The sequence below is a fragment of the Mirounga angustirostris genome, unplaced genomic scaffold, assembly GCF_029215605.1.
Source record: "Mirounga angustirostris isolate CCGP_5_RB_7025 unplaced genomic scaffold, mMirAng1.0.hap1 SCAF_8, whole genome shotgun sequence".
In the NCBI taxonomy this organism is placed as follows: Eukaryota; Metazoa; Chordata; class Mammalia; order Carnivora; family Phocidae; genus Mirounga; species Mirounga angustirostris.
The window spans coordinates 70,774,391-70,786,233 of NW_026991716.1; the positions used below are offsets into that span (position 1 = coordinate 70,774,391).

The 11,843-nt window shown below is 38.2% G+C and overlaps 1 pseudogene; it reads right to left on the reverse strand.

The window, feature by feature from the left end:
* Nucleotides 1–6,883: 6,883 nt before the first annotated feature.
* Nucleotides 6,884–7,513, reverse strand: LOC123837023 (ubiquitin-conjugating enzyme E2 variant 1-like; annotated as a pseudogene).
* Nucleotides 7,514–11,843: the final 4,330 nt, after the last annotated feature.

The following is an 11,843-nucleotide window of genomic DNA, read 5'->3' on the forward strand; positions in this document are numbered from 1 at the left end:
GTATTTATTACTTATAGGAGATATTTCAGATCCTATAATTAATTACCCAAGGAAAGGTTAAATATATGGTACTTAATATTCCATTAAACATTTTAAGTGTTCACCAGGAATTCATAAACTGGCTGGCTGCCATTATTTCCTAGGAATGATGAAGGTATTAGCCTGCCAAAAATAGTGAAAACATCTAATAAATAAGGGCACATATACCATCTCAGAAATGAACTGCTAGACTTTGACTGGTAAGTCTGCTGATTCTGTGGAAAACAAATTGTAATACTTATAGTCTATTTAGAAGAAGTATTTCTTCTTCATCCCATGATAATCTTAACAGTTAAAAACCGAGCTCTAGCTAAGATCCAGGAGAGCAGTAGATTTCATTAGTCTAGTTTTTCTCATTCACTCACTGAAGCAGGATCCGGAATAAAGTGAAGGTGTTTTTGCCTGTTAGGTGGATGGCTTTTTTGAAGTAACGATTTCTTGCTTTATCATCCCCTTGCTTCTTCCTCTGTATGAACTTCCCAACTTGGTACTGCTCTCTTTTCTGTCACATTACTCCTTGCTATTCTCCAATACATGGCAATAGAACATTCTTCGGACAAAAAAATATTACTGTTTGGAAACGGCTGTTACTGTGCAGTCATAATACTCTAAGTCTAGAAACTCCTAAGACAGTCTGAGTTCCTTAGAAGATAGGTGCTACATAAATCCAATGAGTATAAGGGTATATAGGAAAAATGAAATAAAACTAAAAGTATCATAACTTTAAGTGTTTTAAACACTGATCTTTAGTACCATTATGCATTACTAATCCTAAAAACTTAAAGTAATCCATTTTAAAAATTTTATTTTATAAACTTGAAAATTTATTTAGAAAATTAAAGTAATGGTGATTAACATAACATAATAAAAAAAATTTTAAGTATATTACCTACCAAAATAAGTTTTTGAGAAAAAAATTTTGAGGAAAGTATATTTCCTCAGTTTGAAACAAAGCTGTTTCAGCAGAAACACCCTTCATTTATCCTTTACAAGTTTCATTTGAAGAAAGTTAGAAAAATACAAGCGCTTGATAAATCCCTCAATTTATTTTTATTTTTTTTAAGATTTTTATTTATTTATTCATGAGAGACAGAGAGAGAGAGAGGCAGAGGGAGAAGCAGGCTCCCAAGGAGCAGAGAGCCCGATGCGGGACTCGATCCCAGGACCCTGGGATCATGACCTGAGCCGAAGGCAGACGCTTAACCATCTGAGCCACCCAGGCGCCCCTAAATCCCTCAATTTAAAAAGCTATTAAAATGTCCAATAAATTTCTATTTAAAGTGCAAGATTATAAGATAATACACTATTTGACCATGAATTGTAACCATCCTCTCTGCATGGAACCATTCAGTTTGATACATGAATATATATATATATATATTTCATCAATTTTGCTGCCCCCTGTGATTCAGTGGTGGCCTGTAGGGCACAGTCCTACCTTATGGCTGATGGATTTTTCTGACAAATAGGGAGAGTTTGAAGCAGAGTCAATAAAAATTTTTAAGGGAAAAGGAGCTATGGAGATTGATACTATCAATAATAGACAAGATTTCCTTTTTTTTCAGAAGTGGGGAAAGGATTGAAATAAATGAGTAAATCACAACTGGTAAATTCTTTTACATTATCTTGATTGGCAGCAAATGTGGATTATGCTCAGTATTTAATTAGAAATAACATATCTTTGTTTTCTGTCTTTTTAATTAAAGTAGATGTAAGAAAAAAAGGCTCCAATGAACTGTGATTATTTCCTTAGGGATTCTGTTTTACTCTGCCCTTTTGGCCTAATGTTCCAATACAGGGCTTACCTTCTTGAGGACATTACTGGCTTTGCAGCTCTAGGTTGGGAGTCTTTCATATCATTTCTGCTTTCCATTTAAATGTTTTCTCCAAAGACTACACTAAGAGAGACAACCATGAGGCTTTGCAAGGTTAAAAACAATTTGGCATGTGCTTTCTTCCTGCTCCAAAATCCATTCAGTCATCCAGCCTTCAGAGAGCAGCACCATAAAGTGAAGACTGACATTTATTAGATGAGATTCAGGTTTCACTTTTGTACTTGTGCGAGGATTTTTCATGGTAAAAGAGAGGGAAGGGAGGAAATTATATTTCTAGAAAATATATGAAAAATACCTTGACAATGTCTTTTTAAAATCTTTCAGTAATACTGCAGTGCTGCATTAGAAATAATTAAGAAAACATAATCTATATTGTCCAGGTGATCCTGTCTTCTTTGAGATGGAGAAAAACAGTCCTTTGAGGATGTTTTGTACAATTATTTTTCTGTTCTTGTCCTTATAAATGATTAAAAAATGCAAACTGGCTTCATTTGTGTTTTATCTTAAAACATTTTAGCAGCTCTAACTTGGTCATGGTTAAAAAAAATCTAGATTTTTAAAAAATATTTAATATGTGATTTATATACTTTTGACAGGAGTAAGAACTCAGTATTTCAAAATTGGAAGGGCTCTTAGATGTGTCAAGCCCAATTTTCTAGGCTACAGATGAAGAAACTGATAATTGTGACATAACATTATGTTACATAATGACAAGCAGGACCAGATCTCAGGGTTCCCAACTCTCCTTTCTCATGCTGTTTTTGCCACATGATGGCATTACTAATTACCTACCTTCAGATCTTTCAGTTCCCATGTCTAATATAAAAGGCAATTGCTGTGAATATATTCGTTTTATCGTTTTTGCTTTGCACTCATTCAATATGTTTTGGTTTGATCTAAATTTCACTTCCATTGCATTAAAAATTACCACGATTCAGACCCCTCAATACGCCTTAAATATGTTTGAGATAATTTTTTTCATAGCAATCATATTACCATAAAGCTCCTCTGAGTCTGTGATAGGAACTATTTTGGAAATTTAATGGTGGTATTTCTTTTGAAAAGAAAAATAAAACTCTGGGAAGCTGTGCTAGCTTGTGTAATTCTATCTTTAAAAAAATGAGTTAGCTCAGCTGGTGAGAACATTAAACAAATGTGACCAAGTTCATGACCATGGAGACGGTCAATTTTGCATGCTCAGGTCTAGTCCCCCGGCCTGTGCCTGCTCCAGGTGCATGCTAGCACCCATTCTTTGAGGGCCTAGACCAAACGGAATCTAAATCAGTGCAAATCCCTATCACGCAGGAAAACCAGCGAGCTGATGGGCCAAATCCTGGCAGCCGTGCTGGTGATGTGTTAGTTTACTGTCTTGAACTACGCAGGACCAAACATGACAGTCCCTGTGTCCTCACTGTAGTATGTATACCACAGATCACAAAAGGTTTCTCACTTATGTGAATTTTAAGAAAAATCTATCATGAGTGCCTTTTAATGTATCACATGGGAAATTAATTAGGTTTGCTTTGCTATTTAAAATGAAAATATGGCTTAAGGTTCAGGATCGCGATTACTCTGTCACAAACTTGTATGTAAATGTTTATAAGAAACAAATGCAGTTTATGTTTAGCGGACATTTTATGATAATAGGATTTATTTGTGGTTCACAGTTTAATGTGGTTAATGTAAGTTTAATGTGGTTCACAATTTAATGTGGTTAATGTAAGAATACAGTTGTTTCTAAGGAAGTAGAGCCTTAAAATAGGACTCCCTGTAATACTTTTTGTGTAAAGTAAATATTTAATAATATGTTTTAAAGAAACTGAGGATGTTATCAAGATAGGCTTTTTTTAAAAATGGAATTTTATAAATTTCCCTACTTCTCTACCCCCATAGTCCTATTCTACTTCTGTGTCTTCTCCCAGGGAGAACCATGATACACATTTCAAGGTGACTATTTGCACAAAGGAAAACTGGACTGACTGAAACATTAGGTGGGTCAATTAGCAAATATACATTTCTTTGTATGAGATAGCTTCTGTATTAAAATACAGTTAGTGAACTGTTTTCAAAGAGGACTTTATCTTTCACTTAGACATTCTGCGGTTCTTCTTACAGGTCATGGCAATCACATGGCTATTAAACATTTAAGGGACATTTTAAAATTAACTCATGCATGTTTCTTGTAGATTATTTAAAAAACACAGGGGAAAACACCATGAGTTATCCTATCACTACAGAAAAAAGGCTTCAATATTGAGATAAACTGCCATTTGTTTATATCACATTGTATCTTGCCTTTTTACTTCCAGTGTTGTCAACATTCCCCAGTATCATTAAAAACAATTTTATATCTGGTTTTAAAGTACACAGGCAATCACATATTTTACACATACAGGACATTTTTGAAATTTTAGCTAAGGTTCTAATGAACAGTACTGTACCTCCCTGTGTTTCTACAGCTTTCCTTTTTCCCTTCAAGTAGATTCTTGAAGGAGAATTACTGCATCAGAAGGTATAATATCTTTTTTCTAACCCCTAAAAATATTTTTGGTGTCTATCTAAATTAGGAATATTAAACATAGACCAGCATAGTTCACTATGTATTTTAAATCTCACATCAAACTTTTTACAGAGTGTTGAATGGTCTGTGAACAGGATTTTGAACAGAAAGAAACCTTAAGTTGCCAATTAACTTGTCACTGTTTTTAATCCACAATGTCTTCTTTTTGTTAAAATAACAAAATTAGGGAACAGCTAAGCCCATAACCCAGTTGAAAGTATCTGTGTGTGTCTGTGCATGTGTGTGTGTATGTGCACACATGTATTGGTTACAGGGTTGGCAGAGGTGGTGTGGGGTGTGGAGGAATATTGGAAATTAACTTAGCTAGTTACAAGTTAGCAAGCGTTTTTCAAGACAAACCGATGTCTTTGCCTGAATTCTATTCTTTTTAGATGATTTGTATCTGCATATTTAGAATTGATTTAGATTGCATGCATGTGATTTAATTGTCCTAATCTTACTGTTAATTTACTTTAAAGTTTCAGTGAAGTCCTATGAACCATTTATTCAATAGATATTTATTAAATACTTCCTATATACCAGGCACTGTTGTTGCATTGGATTGAAAAATGAGTTTCTGACATAAAATTGTTTCTGATCCAGTAGAGGATAAGTATAACAGCTAGCATTTTATTGAGCGTTGAGTATGAATCAGACATAGGCAGAACCCTTCATATGTAAGATTTTATTTCTTCTCATTTGGGAAGGCCTTGAGGCTTAGCGAGGAGAGGTAACTTGCCCACTGGCAACTAGGTAGCAAGAATCAGATGTGAGATATTCATTCATTCATTCATGTCTGTTTCCAGGGCGCATGGTCTCAACCCTTGAGCTTTAGGAGCAATAAGATGTGAATGACTATGTTATAGGGTAGAATATGATAAAGCACTACCAGAGATTCAGACAGTGTGGTACAGGGTTCAAAGCAGGAAGAGAGTTTGTCTGGTTGAAAGACTCAGAAAAGGGTTTATGGAAGAGTTCACTTTTAAGATGACTTTGAAGAAGGGGCAAATAGAGATGGTGAGTGGAAGAGAAAACTCAGGACAGAGGGAACAGCATAAGCACAGAGAATGGAGGCAATTAAAGACCTAGTGTGTTCTGGCCACAATAACCTTTGAAGCATTATGTTTATAAGGAGTATGGTGGAAAGTGAGACTGGAAAGGTAAATCTGTAGCTATGATAAAGAGTTTCTATTTAATTCAGTGGACAGTGGGGGAGCTATCGGAGGTCTCTGAGCAGGAGGGTGAGACACACAACTGTGGTTGTCCTCAAGAGAGTAAGAAAATACCTCCTCCTCAAATTAGTTTTAATATCAAGACTGATGATCACACACATGCATCAAGAGGGTATGAAAAGGCTTATTACTCCCATAATGGGATTTTCTGGGAGCGCAGGGCATGGCTTTCTTTTCATAGTGATTAGGGGGTGGGGCCAGAGTGAGGGTTCTGGGTCTCTGTGGCTTTAACTACCCAGCAGATGCCAAGGGATGAAACTCAGGTATTTTTATGGGCTTGCCCAGATGTGGGGCAAAAAGTGGGAAGGGAGGGTATGGGGCTTGAACGTTGTCAGTATTCAGACATCACAAATGGAGTCAGATTCATCATAATTCACCACTGATGTTTGATGGATGGTTGAAATGTGCTATGTCTCATTTAATTGATTTTGAACTCATTTAAGTAAGCCATTATGACTCCCTATGAGGCCTAGAGCATGTGGCCATTAAGGTTTATTGGAGTTTCATTGGATATCTTATTCAGGAGTCTGTGGTATGTACTTTGAGGAGAGAAATACATGCCTTGGTGGAAGAACATCAATAATGTCTGGCACTCCGGAACGAATAAGATGAAGCCTTTTATTCTGGCTTTAATATGGACAGGCATGCACGACCTTGATTTTTATTTTGGGTATCTGAGGCAAGAAATTCCCACAGTTTTTTAGCCCAAAAGAGGTAACCTTGGATAAGGAATTGTTATTGCCATTGGTCTGAGTGGCCAGATAATTGGTAATGTCCCAAGATTCTGTAAAAACAGGCACATTGGACCAATTTTTGGCCAAACATCGTCTATTGCTAAGATGACTGCATAAAGTTTGGCCAACTGTGCTGACCCTTGAGTCTTGTCCTTAACCAAGATTGTCCTGATTGGAGATAGCATTCACTACCTAGAGGGCTCCATCACATGTTATGGTGATCTTACCATAGGTGAAGTAAATGAACTCCCTTTTTTGATTACTCAGTTCATCCTGAGTTTCAATCAAATACACACATACTTTCTTCAGGTGGCCAGTGGGTCTGGGAGAGGAATGACTTTCTGTAGCACCATTACATCTGGCAAGAGACTAAGGTCCGGGGAAGCCAATTCCTCCTACAGAAGGCCAAGGTTTGGCTCTATCTTGTAAGTACCATTTCCATTTTATTTATTTATTCATTTTTTGTTATAGCACAACATATATTTCAAATGGACAAAAATTAGTATCCTTTAGAGTATCTTAAGATAAATTGCCTTTGAATGGGAGCTTCCTTTCCAGTACTTTGAGGTCTAGAAGACATATCTAGAAAATGTACTACTGTGGAAAATGACTGCTTAAATCGAATGGGGGGGGAAGGGGGGGCCTGTGGTTTCTCTTTTTGATTAATTGCTGTAACACTGTCCTTCAGGCAGCTGAGGGAGTTACATGTTTTCTTTAGACATCATTAGGCGCCAGAGCTCTTGCAGGACAGCTTTGATGCTATATGAATTCTGCCATTTTGCTAGCACTGATATGGCTCTTGGGTTCACCACTCCATTAGAACTATTAACTCCATTCATATTAATTTTTGTTACGAATCTTACAAAGGAGGGTGCTTCTGGGTATTTAGGTCCACATTCTATTTTACGGCTGTATATTTGGTTTTCATAAATTGTTCTTGGAGGCCCAATTATCATCCCTGTCCATCTTGTGTCATGTCTTCATCATCTTCTAGAACCCAGCTAACTGTGCCATCTCCTACTCCTCTCTGGCCTTCTTCCAGTTCTTCCAACAGTTGAAAATTGCGAGGAACTTTTACTCCCGAGCCTGTGGTAGCTGCCATCTTGCGTCGCTGTCACTTACTATTTCCATTTTAATAAGGAGACCTCTGTGACTGTGCCCAGTCTGCTGGGTGCTGCCTCAGTGATCCAAGGCATAGGGATCATGGACTGAGGGCCTTTGTTTCCAGAAAAGCCCAACATGCAGCCACCAGTTGATGTTCAAATGGTGTGTAGCCTGGAGGTAAGGAGAGCAGATTCTTATAGGAGAGGCTCATGAGCAACTTACTGTCATCATAAGTGGGCCAGAGACTCTAGGAGGCCTGAGAGGAGGTTGCTAATGCCTCTAAGTGAAGGAGTCCCTGGAAAACATTAATGGGAGTGCCTATTATAATGTACTTTGGACAGATTCTAGAGCCTTTTGTTGGAGGGGACCCTATTCAAGGCAGGCCAATTTGCAAGTAACAGCATAAATGAACTGAAGTAAAATTTGTAAAGACTCTTCCTCCCACAAGTGGCCATGTGATGGGCTTGTATACTGCATAGAGTATCAGTCTTCCCCTGAGCACTCTAGAGTGGGATCTATACAACCAATGGTCACAGGGTAAGAGCTGCCCCCCAGAGCCTAGTGTAGGTCATAGAATTGGGACACATGATTCAGTCCAAGACATACTGATTGATCTGGGCCAAGACACATGACCTAGGACCACTTTAAGGAGATCTGTGACACCACCCCAACCCCAATCCCATAATCCTGTACCTAAACTCTAATTATTGAAACTTCCAATTTAGGTTAAATCTGTAAACAGAAACTCTAGGACTTGGCAGAGGCAGCACTGCCACGCACAACTCAAAGCATAAGCTTGACAACAGGCAGCAGTGTGGTTCCAAGTGCATGCTCCCCAGCTCGCATCAGAGTCAGTGAGCAAGCCAAGAGCAAAGGAAGGAAGACTCCCTTCAAAGGTGGTCATGCGGTCATCAACTACACCACACTGCTTGCTGCTCCAGTTGTTTTTGGTTGCCCCACGGAGGCTGGGATCAACCTCCCCACCCTCAATTGGTTTGGGTTTTAAGATTCATGACACCACACACAAAGCCCAAGAGAGTATGAAAAGGTTTATTACTTACATAATGGGACTTCATGGAGAGAGCAGACATCCAAACTGGTCTAGAATGGCTTAGGCAGAGGGTATCTCTGATTTTTATTGTGGTTAGGGGGTGGGGCCAGGGTGGGGGTTCCCAAAGTTTGTTTGGACTCTCTCCCTGCACCCCCCCCACCAAGGGAAGGAATGCTGGGGTCTTCTTATTGGTTTACCCAGATGTGGGGCAAGAGAGGAAGAGTGAGAAGTGGGGCTTGAGAGTGTCAGAGGTCAAATATTAAAAAAAATGGAGTCAGACTCTACTACCTTTTTGCTCCAGGAAGAATAATCTCTGACAGTGATGAAGGGAGAGAGAGCAGACAAGTGACAATTTCAGTAGTTAGGTAAGAGGGTCCTTTATATTGGTTTTTCACTCAAATTTAAAAAAAAATTAAAAGCTTCCCTGGTCAAGTCTAAAGATGCTGCCACTACTTAGCAGGTCAGCTCTCAGGGCCAGTTGTTCCGACCTCTGAAGGAATGAATGGAGAGTGGCTATACGTAACAGTCAGAGCATTCCATACTCTACCCTTTTTTTTCTCTTCCATCCTTTGATAGATGTTCTAATGAGAATGAATTTACTGGAGAGATTGCTTGAACAAATCTGCAATCTTAGTAATTTAATGCTGGCTAATCAAATTAAACTTTGGGTGGTATTTGGGTGGTACTTTTTTTTTTTTTTAAGATTTTATTTATTTGAGAGAGAGAGAAAGAGAGCACAAGTGGTGGAGGGAGGGGCAGAGGGAGAGGGAGAAGCAGAATCCCTGCTGAGCAGGGAGCCCAAAGTGGGGCTGGATCCCAGGACCTGAGCCAAAGGCAGACGCTTAACTGACTGAGCCACCCAGGCACCCTGTATGTTCTAATGGTTTTTAGAGTAAATTGGTCACATATAGGTAGGGTAGTTTTAAATTAGCTTTATATTATGTACCGCAGAGACATTTTGTATTACTTAAGGAAATGATTCTTATTTAATAAGAGACATATTTCATAATTCATTATGTCAAATTAATATGCCCCAGGCACCATTCTAAGTGCTATATTAATATTAAATCATTTTGTCTTTTTAATGGGACATAATGGGACAACGTGGTATAGATGAGGAAAGTGAGTCAACGTTGAAGGTTAACCAATCTGCTTAAGTTCACACAACTAGTAAGTGGTACAGCTAGGATTTGAACCCCAGGTCTTAAAGTTTAAATCTGGCTCCGGAGTCCACATCTTAACCACTGTTCTATATTGTTTCTCACAAGTACCACAATAACCACAATGCTTTATATTCTTAGAGAAATTAAGAATATAATACATTTCTCTCCTTAACAAGGATAGTATATGGGATTCTTGGGTAAGTGACCCAACTAAGTTAATTTCAATTTCCAAGTCTTTAGTTTATTATTATTATTTTTTAAGATTTTATTTATTTAGTAGACAGAGAAAAAGCAAGAGAGAGAGAACACAAGCAGGGGGAGTGGCAGGCAGAGGAAGAGAGAGAAGCAGGCTCCCTGCTGAGGAGGGAGCCCCATGTGGAGCTCGATCCCAGGAGCCTGAGATCATGACCCGAGCTGAAGGCAGACACTTAACCGACTGAGCCACCCAGGTGCCCCTAGTTTTTTATATTTTGATGTTCAACTCTAAACACAAAATCACTACATTTCAATGTATTTTAGATTTGCAAATCTAAAATTAAAAAAAAATAAATCACAGTAGTTTATAAAAGAATCACTTTTGGAAAAAGAGTAGTGTCACTATTTTACTTTCAATATCTAAGTGGGTTCACAAATTTCCTTCGTGACTTTAAATGACCGGTTTTAAACTATTGGCTGCGTCTACTTTTGGGAAATGCTTTCCACAAAGTGAACTTTAGTTTTGGACAATTCTGAACATCGGTATAATAAAACCAATGTAGATAAATCAGACATTTCAAGCCTTTTTTTTTTTAATGTTTTGACCTTAGTTATCTGATCTGAGGTCTGCATTTCCATTTGAATCAGATGGTTGTGAAATTCTCTCTGTTAGAGTTTAGAATAATTTGTCATGTCTTTTCAACTTAATCTTGGCTGGACAATTGCCCTCTGGGTGGAGAAGCTGAGAACAAGGATTCCTGCCCTTCTTGTGTGTCTGCCAGGGTGTTAATCCTAGTGTCTTTAGCAAGGCCTCGCTTTAGGGACTCCTCTGCTACCTTTGTAAACTGTCCTTGATGTGGACTGCAATAAGGATATTTTTCAAATAACTTGCATCTTTATGTATAAAACAGGCTTATTATTTTAGCTGACTTCACTTGTCATATCAGCAAAATCACTGCTCATATCAGCAAAATCACTGTTCAGTCCAAAGAAACAACTTTTTCAATGAACTTGACTCTTAGGATAAAATACAAAATGCATGTTTAGATTGACTTGACTTTTCTTTCCCTACATTTGACTGTTTTGCTTGTGTAGGCTGCCATAATGTTAGTCTGATGATCTTTGGTAAAAGATGTAGCAATATAAATAAGAGCAAAGAACCATTAAGTCAGATTTTTCCACGTATCTCATCTACCCCTTGGATGGAGGTCAGTTGCTCTGGCATTGGGAAGGCCCAACTTAATTCTTTCAGTTCAGAGGTAGAGAAAAATGGCATTTTACTAAACACAGTCAGCAATGTTGATGTTTAGGATCTTTGACAATTTGTTACTATCCTTCGTTTTGCTTGAGTAACTAGACACTCTGCCAGTATTTCATCAAGAGAAGTGAGTGCAGACAGTGTATGGTACTTGACTAGATGGAACTAGTTTTGGCCAATCTTCAAGCTGAGTTGAGTTCCAAGCTGGATTGAGGCTGGACTCAAGAGGACTTTCCTAATGGCAATGGCTTCTGGACTCCCTAACTACCTCCAAAGACTCTGGCAAGTTAAGATAATCTCCAGGAGAGAACGAATGCATTAATTGGGATTAGGTTCAGCTGTGAGTGGCAGAAAACTCAGTAGAGGTAAATTTGTTCCTCTTAAAAGTTTAAATATTTAAAGTTCACAAGTGCTATGTCAGCCTTTCTCTATGAAATCCTTAGCAACTCAGAATGCTTCTAGCTCGTTAGTCCTCCATCCCTAGTAGGCAGCCCTAAACCTTTTGGTCTGAGTTGGCTTGAATCTGGGACCATTAGGATGAGCCCTTGGGAGCCTAACTTCACCCAGTAGCAAGTGTACCAGTCTTCTTTAGAAGATAGCACATTTTCTGGGAACCTTTTCTTTTTTTCTCTTTCTTCCTTTCTTTTCTTTCTTTCTTTCTTCCTTTCTTTT